Raw genomic sequence first — 12,245 nt, 5'->3', positions numbered from 1 at the left:
GGGTAAATATAATTTTCAACATAAATTTAAAGATAGATTGACTTTGCATTTTCATAATAATCATTTGAACTAGTCATGTTTCTCACTGACAATAATTTTATCACCATTTATTTTTTCATAATTATTTTATTTTTTTTTTTATAAAAGTGTGCGTTAGGTTTTTAGTTTTAGGATATTAGTTTTAAACATCACATTTCTTTGTTTTTATTTTCATAATTTTCATATATATTTCGTTTTATTATAGTATTTTTCACTTAATGTTTTTAAAATATGTATTAGTTAGTTTAATCATTTCAAGCAAATACCTGTAATCATTTGTATTATCTATCAACATATAGTCCGCATGGGCTCGGTTTGATTAAATAAAGATGAATATGAATAAAATTCAACTTGACTTGAAATAGCTCATCTTCAATACATCTTCAAATTGTTTGCGAATTACTTTCAATTTGCCAAAATGTTGACGAAATCTTTGAAAAGGTATTGAAGATCATATGAGAAAACTTTGACAAAACACTACCCTAAAATGCAACGAAAAAACCATGTGGTTTTCAATACTTATTTGTGCAACGAAGTTCGTGGTCATTTGCAAGAAATTAAAAAAATGGAAAATTTTAGACAAATAACCAAATAGTTTATAAAAATAGGTAAGAAAAAATGAAATAAAACTTTAAGGAAGTCACTAAATGTATATCTCTTTGCAGAAAACTAAAATTATGGATCCTACGTTCTTGAAAACATTAAAAAGCTGACCGATGAAAAAATGGTGGACAATTAACTGAAACTGCTTCAAATAGTTTATAATAATTGGTACGTCAATATGAAAAACTAAATCAACACTTTAGAGAAGTCACTAAATTTAAATCTCTTTGCAGAAAACTAAGATCTTTGGATGCTACATTCTTGTAAACATTAAGAAGCTGACCAATGAAAAATGAGTGGCTTATCGACAAGAAAAAGTTTCCAGAAACATTACAAGTGCAACCAATTAAAATTGTTAAAAACAACAAATTGTTGAAATCAACAACTTCTGGATGAAAATGTGCATCACATCGTCAGTTTAATTCATATGCTATTAACAGTTTAAAATGGATATTTTGTGAATTCCTTCTGTTGTAAATCAATTCTAACACGCGGTCCAGTACGTTCCTAATTTCAAATTGCCCGCATGTTAATAAATTTTAATGCTGTTTTATGACACCAAAAGGAAGGAAATCGAATTATAAATGCAAAAGTGTTTACTAATAATGTTTAAGATATTTAAAGTTTTGTTGTTTGTTTTGTTCTTATTTGTTGATATTGTTACGTTTTTATATTTAGGCGTTCTTAATTACCCGACAATTAAAACACAGTTCTTTTATATAACGACAATCTACAATTTATTTACTTCACACTTTACAATTCGTTCACACTGAAGTTATTCGTTTGACGCTTTAATTAAGACTGACTCGTTAGCAGCATGCGATCGCTTTTATATATGACGGTGTGGCAATACGAGAACATTCTGGTAGCACTACAATATTCTGGCAACGCCAGAACATTCTTAGACAATGCTAGAACCCTGCCAGCATTTCAAAGTTCCATTTCAACCTCATCGTTACCACAGACTCGTAAATGTCACTTCAACCATCATGAAAAGGTACATCAAAAAGTACATGCAAGTAATTTGCCATCCCTACTGTTAAAAAAACCATTTTTTTGTGAAACGCCAAGCGCAACCAGCTTGTTATATTTTAATTAAATAAAAACGAAAATAAAGTTCTGAAAACATAGATTATACGCTTAAAATTGTGAAAGGTATATTGGTGAACAATTTGGTGATTTTCCAAATGGAATAAAGTGATTGTTTTTCAGATATTTTACAGACACGCTGCCTCCATGGAATAAAAACACTGGTTGATAGACGCAGCAACATGTAACTCGCTACTTGTAACTTAACATCATCATTAATGCCAAAAATTATGTTAAATGTAATGTGATAGTGGTATAAATGTTATATTTTTAAGAATTTGTAAATGTTTAATCAAATTAATAAATATCTAAACAAACGTGTTTTACTCGACCACAATGATTCTTTTACAACTATCTTAAAATTCACTTTTTCTGATTGTTTGGAGGGTCCCTTATTGGCGTCGTTCTAAATTGATCTATAAAGGCACCTAATAATTGCACTCATGCGAAACATTTTTGTAGTAACTTGGCGTGGTACAACTTCTCAATAGTGACGGCGCTTTTCCGACGAGTTTTTGATGTCGTATATGATTGTTTTCGACGTAGTGGGGATTCTCAAAAGAGTCCCCAAATTCAAAAAATGTTGGCAGGGAAGGATCTACGACCATTAAGTTGTTCATCTGGTGGCTGCCAAACACATACACACTCACATAGATATATGCTCGCATTACTACAACAACAACAATAATGACAATAGACAATGAGATGAAATGAGAATGCAAAATAACAAAGCAAAGGGGTTGCTATTCTATGAGACAGTAAGAACTAACATTTCGATAAGCAAACAAAAGAACATAAAAGAAATTCAGGAAAATACTAGAAAATGAATAGATGATTCCAACAAGTGATAGCGAAATTTTATCGTTACAATTTGAAATTTTAAATTAACGGAAACTAATTTAAATAAACTTATATCTATAATTATCAAATTCGTAACACTGCCTCCCGCTTAAGCCTGTTCGTCCCGAACAGGCACAGAACCTGTTCCGTAAGGAGCCAATCGTTCCAGATGTACAACTTTCATCTTTGATCTAGGGCTGTCGTCCTTCTGAATCCGGTATACAACATCATTGATCTTCTTGATGACTTTGTATGGGCCTTCCCACTGTGTTTGCAGTTTAGGACACAATCCTTTCTTTCGTTGCGGGTTAAATAGCAGAACCAATTCTTCTTTTTGGAAGCCCTCAGTATTTACAGCACGATCGTATCTCGCCTTCATTCTGTTGCTGACCATTTTTATTTTGTTGCGCACTGATTCGTGAACTTCACCGAAAGTGTTTGGGATGTCGTTTCTGTTTTCTTCCATGGCGAGCTCATTAGGTTTAGCGCCGAATATCAGATCTCCAGGCAACTTCAACTCAGTTCCGAATAGAACATTGGCCGGTGTTCGAGAGGTGGAATCATGAATGGCAGATCTATACGACAGCAAAAACTTTGGTATATGCTCGTCCCAGTCCCTCTGGCCGTTGTCCACTACTTTTCGAAGATGTTCCTCCAGAGTGCGATTAAACCTTTCTACCATGCCATCGGATTGTGGATGTAATGGCGTAGTCCTCGTTTTCTTGATACCAAGGGATTCACGCATCTCTTTGAATATGGCCGATTCAAAATTTCTTCCCTGGTCTGAGTGAATCTCGGACGGCACACCGTAGCGACATATCCAGTTTTTGTTGACCACATCCACAATCGTTTTTGCCTCTTGGTTTGGAATTGCATACACCTCCGGCCATTTGCTGAAGTAATCCATGACCACAAGGACATAACGGTTTCTTTCAAACGGGGCTCCTGGTCTATATTCTTGCATAGGACCTCGACTTTTCCTTGTTGGACCTTTCGCCTTCATGCACTTCTCGCAATTGGCTACCCATTCAGCAATTGATTTCTGGCATCCAACCCAGTAGAATCGTTGCTTCACTTTCTCGGCGGTATAGCTTTGGAGCCTCTCGATCCAACGTGCCAGTTGAGCTTCCGGATTCTTGAATTGGAGCAACCATCGTAGAGCTGAGTGATCAGTCCTGAGCAAGAAGTGTTGTCCATACAAATATTTATGATGTTTTACACTCTCTATGACAGCTAGCAGCTCTCGTCGCGTTACACAGTAGTTCTTTTCGGGCTTGGACAACGTTCGGCTGAAATATCCGATGACCTTCTCCTTGCCGTCTATCTGTTGGGATAGGACACCTCCAATGCCATACGCGCTAGCATCTGTATCCAAAACAAATTTTTCGCCCGGAATAGGATACGCTAGAACAGGAGCTGAACATAAAAGTTCTTTTAAATGTTGGAATGAATCCTCCTGTTCGTCGCTCCACTGGAACTTCTGACCTTTTTGCGTCAATTTATGGAGACTAGCGGTGATGCTGGCGAAGTTTGGGACGAATCGTCGGTAATATGTTCATAACCCAAGAAAACTTCTTAATTCGTGGAGATTTCGGGGTCGTGGCCAATCTCTGACAGCTTGGATTTTTTCTATTTAACTTCCCGCTGGAAAAGGGAGCATTTCTTAGCGTTAAGGCGTAGACCAGCGGCTGACAATTGCTGGATAACGTCTTTCAAGTTCTTAAGGTGCTCGTCAAATGTTTTGCCCATCACTATGATGTCGTCAAAGTATATCAAGCACGACTCCCAGTGCAACCCCTTCAGTACCCACTCCATCAATCTTTCGAAGGTAGCCGGAGCGTTGCAGAGCCCGAACGACATTACATTGAATTGCCAGAGACCGCCATTAACGCCAAAAGCCGTCTTTTCCTTGTCTTTGTCGGCGATCTCTACTTGCCAATATTCACTCTGCAAATCAAGCGTGGAAAACCACGTTGTTCCGGCTAGTGTGTCCAACGTGTCATCAATGCGTGGAAGCGGATAACTGTCCTTTTTGGTGACATCATTCAGTTTTCTGTAGTCCACGCAGAATCGGGTACTTCCATCTTTCTTTTTGACCAGCACAACTGGGGAACACCAAGGACTTGATGATGGCTCGATCACTCCACTCTCCGCCATTTCCTTTATGAGCTATTAAACTTCGTCTCTTTTCGCCAGGGGAACACTTCGTGGTGCCTGTTTATGGGCCTTTCTTCTGCGGTTTTAATTTCATGTTTCACTACAGATGTTCTTCCTTGATTTCCCTTTTCAGAAGCAAAAGCAGAGGCGTTTTTCCACAACAATTGATTGGCTTTATTTCTCTCTGACGGCGATAGATGACGTGTCCAAGCCTCGAAATACCCTTCTAGAAGTTTTCTCACTGCTCCATGTGTCTTTGATGAGTTGCCTTCCAAATTGACTATTGCCTCGGCTGGTGTACATTTTCCAATATCAGAAAATTTTACAATTTGCTCATGATTGTCAGACAAGTTCAAGACACGAACTGGTATTAGTCTCTCTTCGTTCGTTGTTACCAGGGCATTTCCTATCAAGATGTTGTTGCTTTTGTTTTCTGCTGGTTCAACAACCCACAATTGGCCGACTTCACAATCTCCATTCATAGAAACCCATATAATTGCTTCGGCATTCGGTGGTATAGACTCTGACTGGCTCGTTGTCAAACGTCTGACAGGTGTATTCTCGTCGTATCCCACGTTTACCGTTATTTCGGCATCGCACCATGTCATTACACGACGCTTCATATCCAGATTGAGGCCAAAAGCAATCATGAAATCCGCTCCAATTATAACTTCGTCTACTATATCGGCCACAATGAAATCATAAGTAACGGATTTGTTAGCAATAGTTAATTTTACGGCGACCTTTCCATATACTGTTGCGGGTTCCCCTGTAGCCGTGCGTAGCTTGACTCCAATCAGTGGTGTAACTTTTCCTTTTACTAAATCAGATCTAATGATAGACTTTGATGCACCAGTATCCAACGTCAAAGTACGCTTGTCGCCATTAATAACACCCGCAATAGTTAAATTGTTATTTTTCTGTTGAACTATTGCTATGGAGATGGTGGGGCCATCGTCTGTGGGAGCCAGCTCTTGCCCCGCTGAACTAGCTCGATTTAGTTTAAAGGTGACTCACTTGACTGTGGGGTCACCTTCTTATGGCTATTGTTTAATGGAGATGGTGATGTGGACCTTGACCGTTTGCGTCGTGCTTTGCATTCTCGAGCTAGATGTCCCGGCTTATCACAGTTATAGCATTTGATCCGGGATTTATTTGCCTCTTGCTTCATTTCTTGCATTGCCTGCTTCATGGCCTCTTTCATCGACTCAATAACGGACTTTGATTCATCACACTCTGTCTCTACTTTACGTACCTTGTGAATTTGAGGCCGCGCTAGCAATCTCGCAGTCTCCTGTGCAAGTGCGAATGTTACTGTTTCAGCGAATGTAGCCTTTTGTGACGCATATGTTGCACATTTTATATCTGGGTCTCGAATTCCATTGACGAAGGTTTCAATCTTGATGCGGTCCACAAGAGGATGACTCTCACCTGGGTATGTCAAAAGCACTAGCCGCTCAACTTCTGTTGCGAAACCTTGTAGGGTTTCATTCGATTTCTGGATTCTTCCTCTCAATTCCATTCTGAAGATGTCCTGCTTGTGCTCTCCACCATACTTGCGTTGAAGTGCCGCTATTACTTCATTATAGTTATTTCTAGAAGCAGCGGGAATGCTTTGTATCACATCAGCAGCATTGCCCTTTAATGCCAATAGAAGTTCAATTGCTTTATCATCGTCATTCCACAAATTTCTACAAGCAACCATTTCGAATTGGAATTTGAAGACATCAAATGACGTTGAGCCATCGAAAACAGGAGTTTTGATTTTTGAGCCCTCGATGACGCACACTGGACCACCTTTAATTTCCAGCTCTGACATTTTTTTCTCGATGTGCAGAAACTTCTCATGAACCATAATTTTCTCATCCACGGAAAGAACTTTCTTATCCAATTCCACAATTTGATTTTCTATATGGTCCACACGTTTCTCCATGCCTTCAGAAATTTGTTGTAATTTTTCGTTGACCATTCTAGAATTTTCGTCGAATTTTTCTTCCAATTTTCTAGAATTTTCTTCCATTTTTCTAGAATTTGCTTCCATTTGTAGGGCTTTTTCTTTCAGCAATTTTCTAGAATTTTCTTCCATTTTTCTAGAATACTCATCCATGATTTTTCTAGAATTTTCTTCCATCATCGTCGGAAAAGCGCCGTCACTATTGAGAAGTTGTACCACGCCAAGTTACTACGAAAAAGTTTCTCATCAGTGCAATTATTAGGTGCCTATTTAGATCAATTTCGAAGGACGCCAATAAGAACCCCTGCAAACTATCAGAAAAAGTGCATTTTAAGGTAATTGTAGAAGAATCATTGTGGTCAAGTAAAACACGATTGTGTAGATGTTTATTGATTTGATTAAACTTTTATAATTTCTTATAAATATAACATTTTTAGGTTTATCTCATCACATTTAACATAATTTTTTGCATTCATAAAATAATGATGTTGAGTTTTAAGTAGCAAGTTACATCAGCCAGTTTGTTTATTTTCGATGGAGACAGCGAGCCTGGAAAAATATTTGAAAAACGATCACTTTATTCTATTTGGAAAGTCGAAAATTGTTCACCATATACCTTTCACAATTTTAAGCGTAATATCTATGTTTTCAGAACTTTATTTTCGTTTTTATTTAAAAAAAATATAACAAGCTGGTTTCGCTTGGCGTTTCACAAAAAATAAAATGGCTCTTCTAACAGTAGTGGTGGCAAAATACTTTCATGTACATTTTTTACTTTTTGATATGCTTCCCCCATCACAGTTCGCGATGGTTGTGGTGACATTTACGAGTCTGTGGTAGCGATGAGGATGAAATGGAACTTTGAAATGCTGGCAGGGATGAGAGAGTAAGAACTAACATTTCGATAAGCAAACAAAAACATTAAAGAAATTCAGGAAAATACTAGAAAATGAATAGATGATTCCAACAAGTGATAGCGAAATTTTATCGTTACAATTTGAAATTTTAAATTAACGGAAACTAATTTAAATAAACTTATATCTATAATTATCAAATTCGTAACAATATGTTTAATAAGATCATTATTTATCAATTGGTATTGTAATGTATTATGTAGCGCAGTGTATTATTATATATTTTATTTTGATGAAAATGAATAAATTATACAAAATTCATAGAATTTTGGCTTTGCCTTTCAATTTGAAGTGTGTATATCATTCATACAAATTTAGGTTGAAAAGTATTTGCAACGATGTTAATTTTGAATTTGACTCGCATCGAAAATTGTTTGACAAATAATTGAGTAGCGATGCATTTCAATTTGAGGATAACACTTGAGATATTATTGCTAATGTGTTGAATTTCACTGTTGAGGGTAATGTCTGTTTTTTGTTGAGAACGCGATTTTCACAACAATTTTTCAACTTGAATATTACCCTAATCGTTTGAAAAAATGTTTGAAAAATTGTTGAAATTTAGCATTTTTCATACGTTTGTGTTTATTGGGATCAGACGAGAAAAGCATAGACTCTATAATACATAGATGATCCACTATTCTCTTAAAAAAAATGTGTCAGTTCCAAAAATTAATTTTCTGACATTTCGTTTTGTGTTGTTCGTAAAGAGCAATGCTGCTCAAAATTAAATTTCGTATTTTCGCGGTTTTGGTCACAATTTTTTGTTCAAATATGAACTTTTAATATATTAAATTATTTATAAATCCCCTGTTGCATCATAAACGTTCTAATTTTGTGTAAAATTGGCAAACTACAAAATGGAAAACGAAAGAGATTGTAAGCGTGCTCTTATTTTCCCCGTTTATTCTTAATCTTCGGAACTGTCAAACATAGTTTGACACCCATGGCTCATCTATGTATTATAAGGTCTATGGAAAAAAGAAAAGAGAGACGTTCCCAGTTTGCTCCGAAGGGAAAAACTTTGTTTAAAACAGTTTTAATAGTTAAATGTTGTCGGACTTAATAAATTTCGCCGACTTTCATTCCCATAAGAAATGCATTGCTATTTATGCTAACGAAATTTTCGGTAGCGTTCAATTTCGTAAGCTGGTACGCACCTCTAATGAAAATAACAGGGTTGTCAAAAGCATATTTTGGCAGCAAACATTTAATTAATTACAATCATTGTGTGCGTAAAAGTTTTAAAAGGTCTGTAAATAATAAATAATTTATTTGAGGAATATTTGGAAAATATTTTAACAATTTTTAAAAGCGATTAGTTGGTTTAAAATTTGTGTACACAGCCCTGTTTTTTTTGTTGTAGACTTAAATAAATTTTTGCTACCGAAAATTTCGCTAGAGGTGCATACCGGCCTTTAATCGAAATTTTAAATGAAAACAAACTTATTCCTGTAAAGTCTTGTCGAAATCAAGAGAAACAATAGCATCAATTGACTTAATTTATCTGCTTTATATTGGACTGTTTTAATATAGTAACCACGAAAATTTCAACGCAAAAAGCGAACACAGTACTTACCTTTACAGACTATCAGTTATTCCGGACGGAATGTCGGTGTTTGTAAAGAATCTTACAGTGTGTCAGATCGATACGACTTGTCGGCGATGACTAAATAATCGGTAAATGTGTTGTCGATCCCACAAACATGCAGCAGTATGTTTAACTTAAGGGCACCTTATACGGTCGGATAAACCCTGCGACACAACACGTTGCGGCGACAAATCCGATAGTATAAGGTCGTGTTCGGCTGTCGCGGGGACGTGTTGGCATAAAATCAAAACAACTTTGATTTTTTCTGGTTGGGAGGCACAAATCTTCACGTGTATGGGGATGTTCGCCAAACATTAGCAAAAACAAATTTATTTTCATAATTAAAACTAGCATTTCTGCAATGAAATTAATGAGGGATCGCTAATTCAGCTTGGAATTTTTATTGTTTCTTCCATTTTTACTGAAAAAATGGCTTTAAACATAACTTTTCGTCCATCTTCATTGTTTGTGTTTATGCTTCTTCTTATTTCTTCATGTTGTTATCATAATTGTTCGTGCAGTGTGAGGGTAAAACTTGAACGAACACAAAACAAATAGGCGAACCTCTGTCGTAGTGTTTATCCGACCGTCTAAGGTCCGCATAATGCGCTTTACAGATTATCAGTTATTCCGGACGGAATGTCGGTGTTTGTAAAAAATCTTACAGTGTGTCGGATCGATACGACTTGTCGGCGATGACTAAATAATCGGTAAATATGTTATCGATCCCATAAACATGCAGCAGTATCGATTATGCCTTCGGACTTAACTTATAATGTGCACAATATATGGGATATGTTCGACACGAGCTCTGTCGTCCGGAATAACTGATAGTCTGTAAAGCGCATAAGGGGATGTTCGACAAACATTATCAAAGACAAATTTATTATTACATTAAAAACAGGCATTTCTGCATTGAAATTAATGACATGTATTTTGAAATTAATCAAGTAATTTGTTGTCACAGCCCGGAGGCTACCGCCATCTGGAGGGAGGAACCGAGTTGCCGTACGCTGGTTGCTGACCGGTGTTGCCGGCTTTTGGCTCAGTCTGTGGGGCGCGGTTCATTGGCAACTCAGTCCTCTGGCAGCTGACAAAAAAACTAAACATTCAACCAGCTTTGGAGGACAGCACAAAGACCAACAGGTACGTATCACAAAAACTACTATCCACACATTTTACCACCCATATTGGCTTGCTGGCATGCCGTGGCCTGACCCTCCCCAACCATGGTGTCCCCGTGGCCCATCAACTCGGGAAAAAATTAATTTCCAAAAGCAAATATTTCAGTTCACAACGTTATAAATGGTTTATGGTTTATTGAAACTAACTCTAACAAAATATTCAAATTAAACAAAATCCCCAAAAAAAAAATATATAAAAATTTCATTACTAATTATTATTGGTTCTTTTCCAGGAATGAAAGATGAAACCTTCCAGTCTTCTTCCTTTTCGTTTCCTGTCTTTTCCGTCCGTCCGTCAAGATAAGGTAAGCATAGTAAAAACGTCAAGTAACTTCCTGTCAATAAAAATTTGTATTTTTTTCTTTTCAGATCAAATTTTTACAAGCAATCACAGTCCGGTCTAGAGTTTTATGGGGAACACATTAAACACTCCAAAGGGGGACACACTTTCTTTGTCCATGCAGTTTAAATAAAGTCCTAGGGTGAGTTCAGCCTAACACTATTGCCCAAATCTGGCACTCTTTATAAAACCCAACCGTTAATGAAAATCCCCTTAATACCCTACAGCAAACTAGTGAAAATGTACTACTACGCTTATTAATATTTGAACAATTTTTATTTACAGAAGTGAAAAAGTACCAGTCTATCCGTCCGTCAACGTCCAAAATACGTATTCGTCCAAGTTTTTGTAAGACTACGAAAACGAAAGTAGCACGATACCTGGGCGCTGTAGGATGACCAGCGCAACGCAATTACACCCAACTGAAGATGATGACAACGATGAATTGATACCAACGCCTAGCAATGGATGGAAATGGGTCACCAGGGTCATATGAATCCTGTCTGCCGGGAATGCTTGGGGCCGCAAATGTAGTGGATGTGGACGTTCGGTGAGTATAGCAATGGTTTAGATTGATGGTTTTCCTTTTTGTTAAAATGTCTTTCTTTCTTTTTTTCAGGTTGTCTTTTTATCTTTTACCATTTATTTCTTTTTATTATAGTCTATTTGCCTTTTCCTTTTATTAAAGTTCTCCTTCTTCTTGTTTCCTTTCGTTACAGGTTACTTATAATTTAGCATTTAAGATTAGCTTTTAAGTTTGTTCACTTTTCTTTTAATTTTTAAATTGTATTTTACTTTTCTTTTAGCTTTTAAGTTTAGTTTTAAGTCTATTTTAACTTTTCTTCTTCAATGTATAAGTTTAGCATTAGGTTTATTTCACAGTAGCATCGAATTTTGCCAATATTTAGCACAATAAACAGTTTCATTTGCCAATAATAAAGATAAACATTTGTTTATATTTGTTTCGATTGTCTTGTGTTTTTATTTACACGACTTCTGGGTACATTCGGCAGACTTTCACAACTTCAAAAAAAACAACCGCACTTTCTTTCAACCATCAACCTCACTCGCTCGCGTCCAAAACCAGAATAATCTGACGCTCAAACTCCAAAAACCTCCATTCTTCACGCTTCATTCGCCATCATCCCAAGCTTTCCCAGCCATTTTATCACCAAATTCCAAAACACAGTCTAAACCAAATCATCTGTCAGACATCCTCTCATAGAGAATGTTTATTGATGTCCATCATCTCTCCCTCTGCCTATTTCCTCCTGAAGACAATAGATGGCGCTGAGTATTACCAATCAAACAAGTGGGCGCACATGACATTGTAATATATTAAGGCCGGTACTATGTTCATTCTTGTGAAAAATTTTTATGGAAACCATTATTTCGCACATAGAAAGCGGCGTTTTTTTAGGTAGCTTGGAGCGCTATTTTACAGGGAGCGATATTGGATTAAGTTGGTGGTTGTTGCTTGTTTTTACAAAATAACATTTTATTTTTCCTTGGGCAATTGATCTGCTATTCCTTT

At 36.6% G+C, this 12,245-nt stretch overlaps 2 long non-coding RNA genes across 3 annotated transcripts; both read left to right on the top strand.

The window, feature by feature from the left end:
* The first annotated feature begins 1,468 nt into the window (after positions 1-1,468).
* LOC142236104 (uncharacterized) lies at positions 1,469-2,068 on the top strand. Its single transcript, XR_012721903.1, has 2 exons — positions 1,469-1,797; positions 1,855-2,068. It is a non-coding gene; the product is annotated as an uncharacterized LOC142236104 (long non-coding RNA).
* An 8,093-nt stretch (positions 2,069-10,161) lies between these two features.
* LOC142236475 (uncharacterized) lies at positions 10,162-11,680 on the top strand. 2 transcript variants are annotated; one of them, XR_012722049.1, is made up of 5 exons: positions 10,162-10,333; positions 10,605-10,676; positions 10,741-10,853; positions 10,997-11,261; positions 11,431-11,680. It is a non-coding gene; the product is annotated as an uncharacterized LOC142236475 (long non-coding RNA). The 2 variants fall into 2 exon arrangements; XR_012722048.1 differs by having other exon boundaries at positions 11,331-11,680.
* The last annotated feature ends 565 nt before the right edge of the window (positions 11,681-12,245 follow it).

The sequence above is a fragment of the Haematobia irritans genome, chromosome 4 (assembly GCF_050003625.1).
Source record: "Haematobia irritans isolate KBUSLIRL chromosome 4, ASM5000362v1, whole genome shotgun sequence".
Classification (NCBI taxonomy): domain Eukaryota; kingdom Metazoa; phylum Arthropoda; class Insecta; order Diptera; family Muscidae; genus Haematobia; species Haematobia irritans.
Note: the sequence above shows the minus strand (reverse complement) of the source record. Positions and strands in the feature narration are given on the sequence as shown.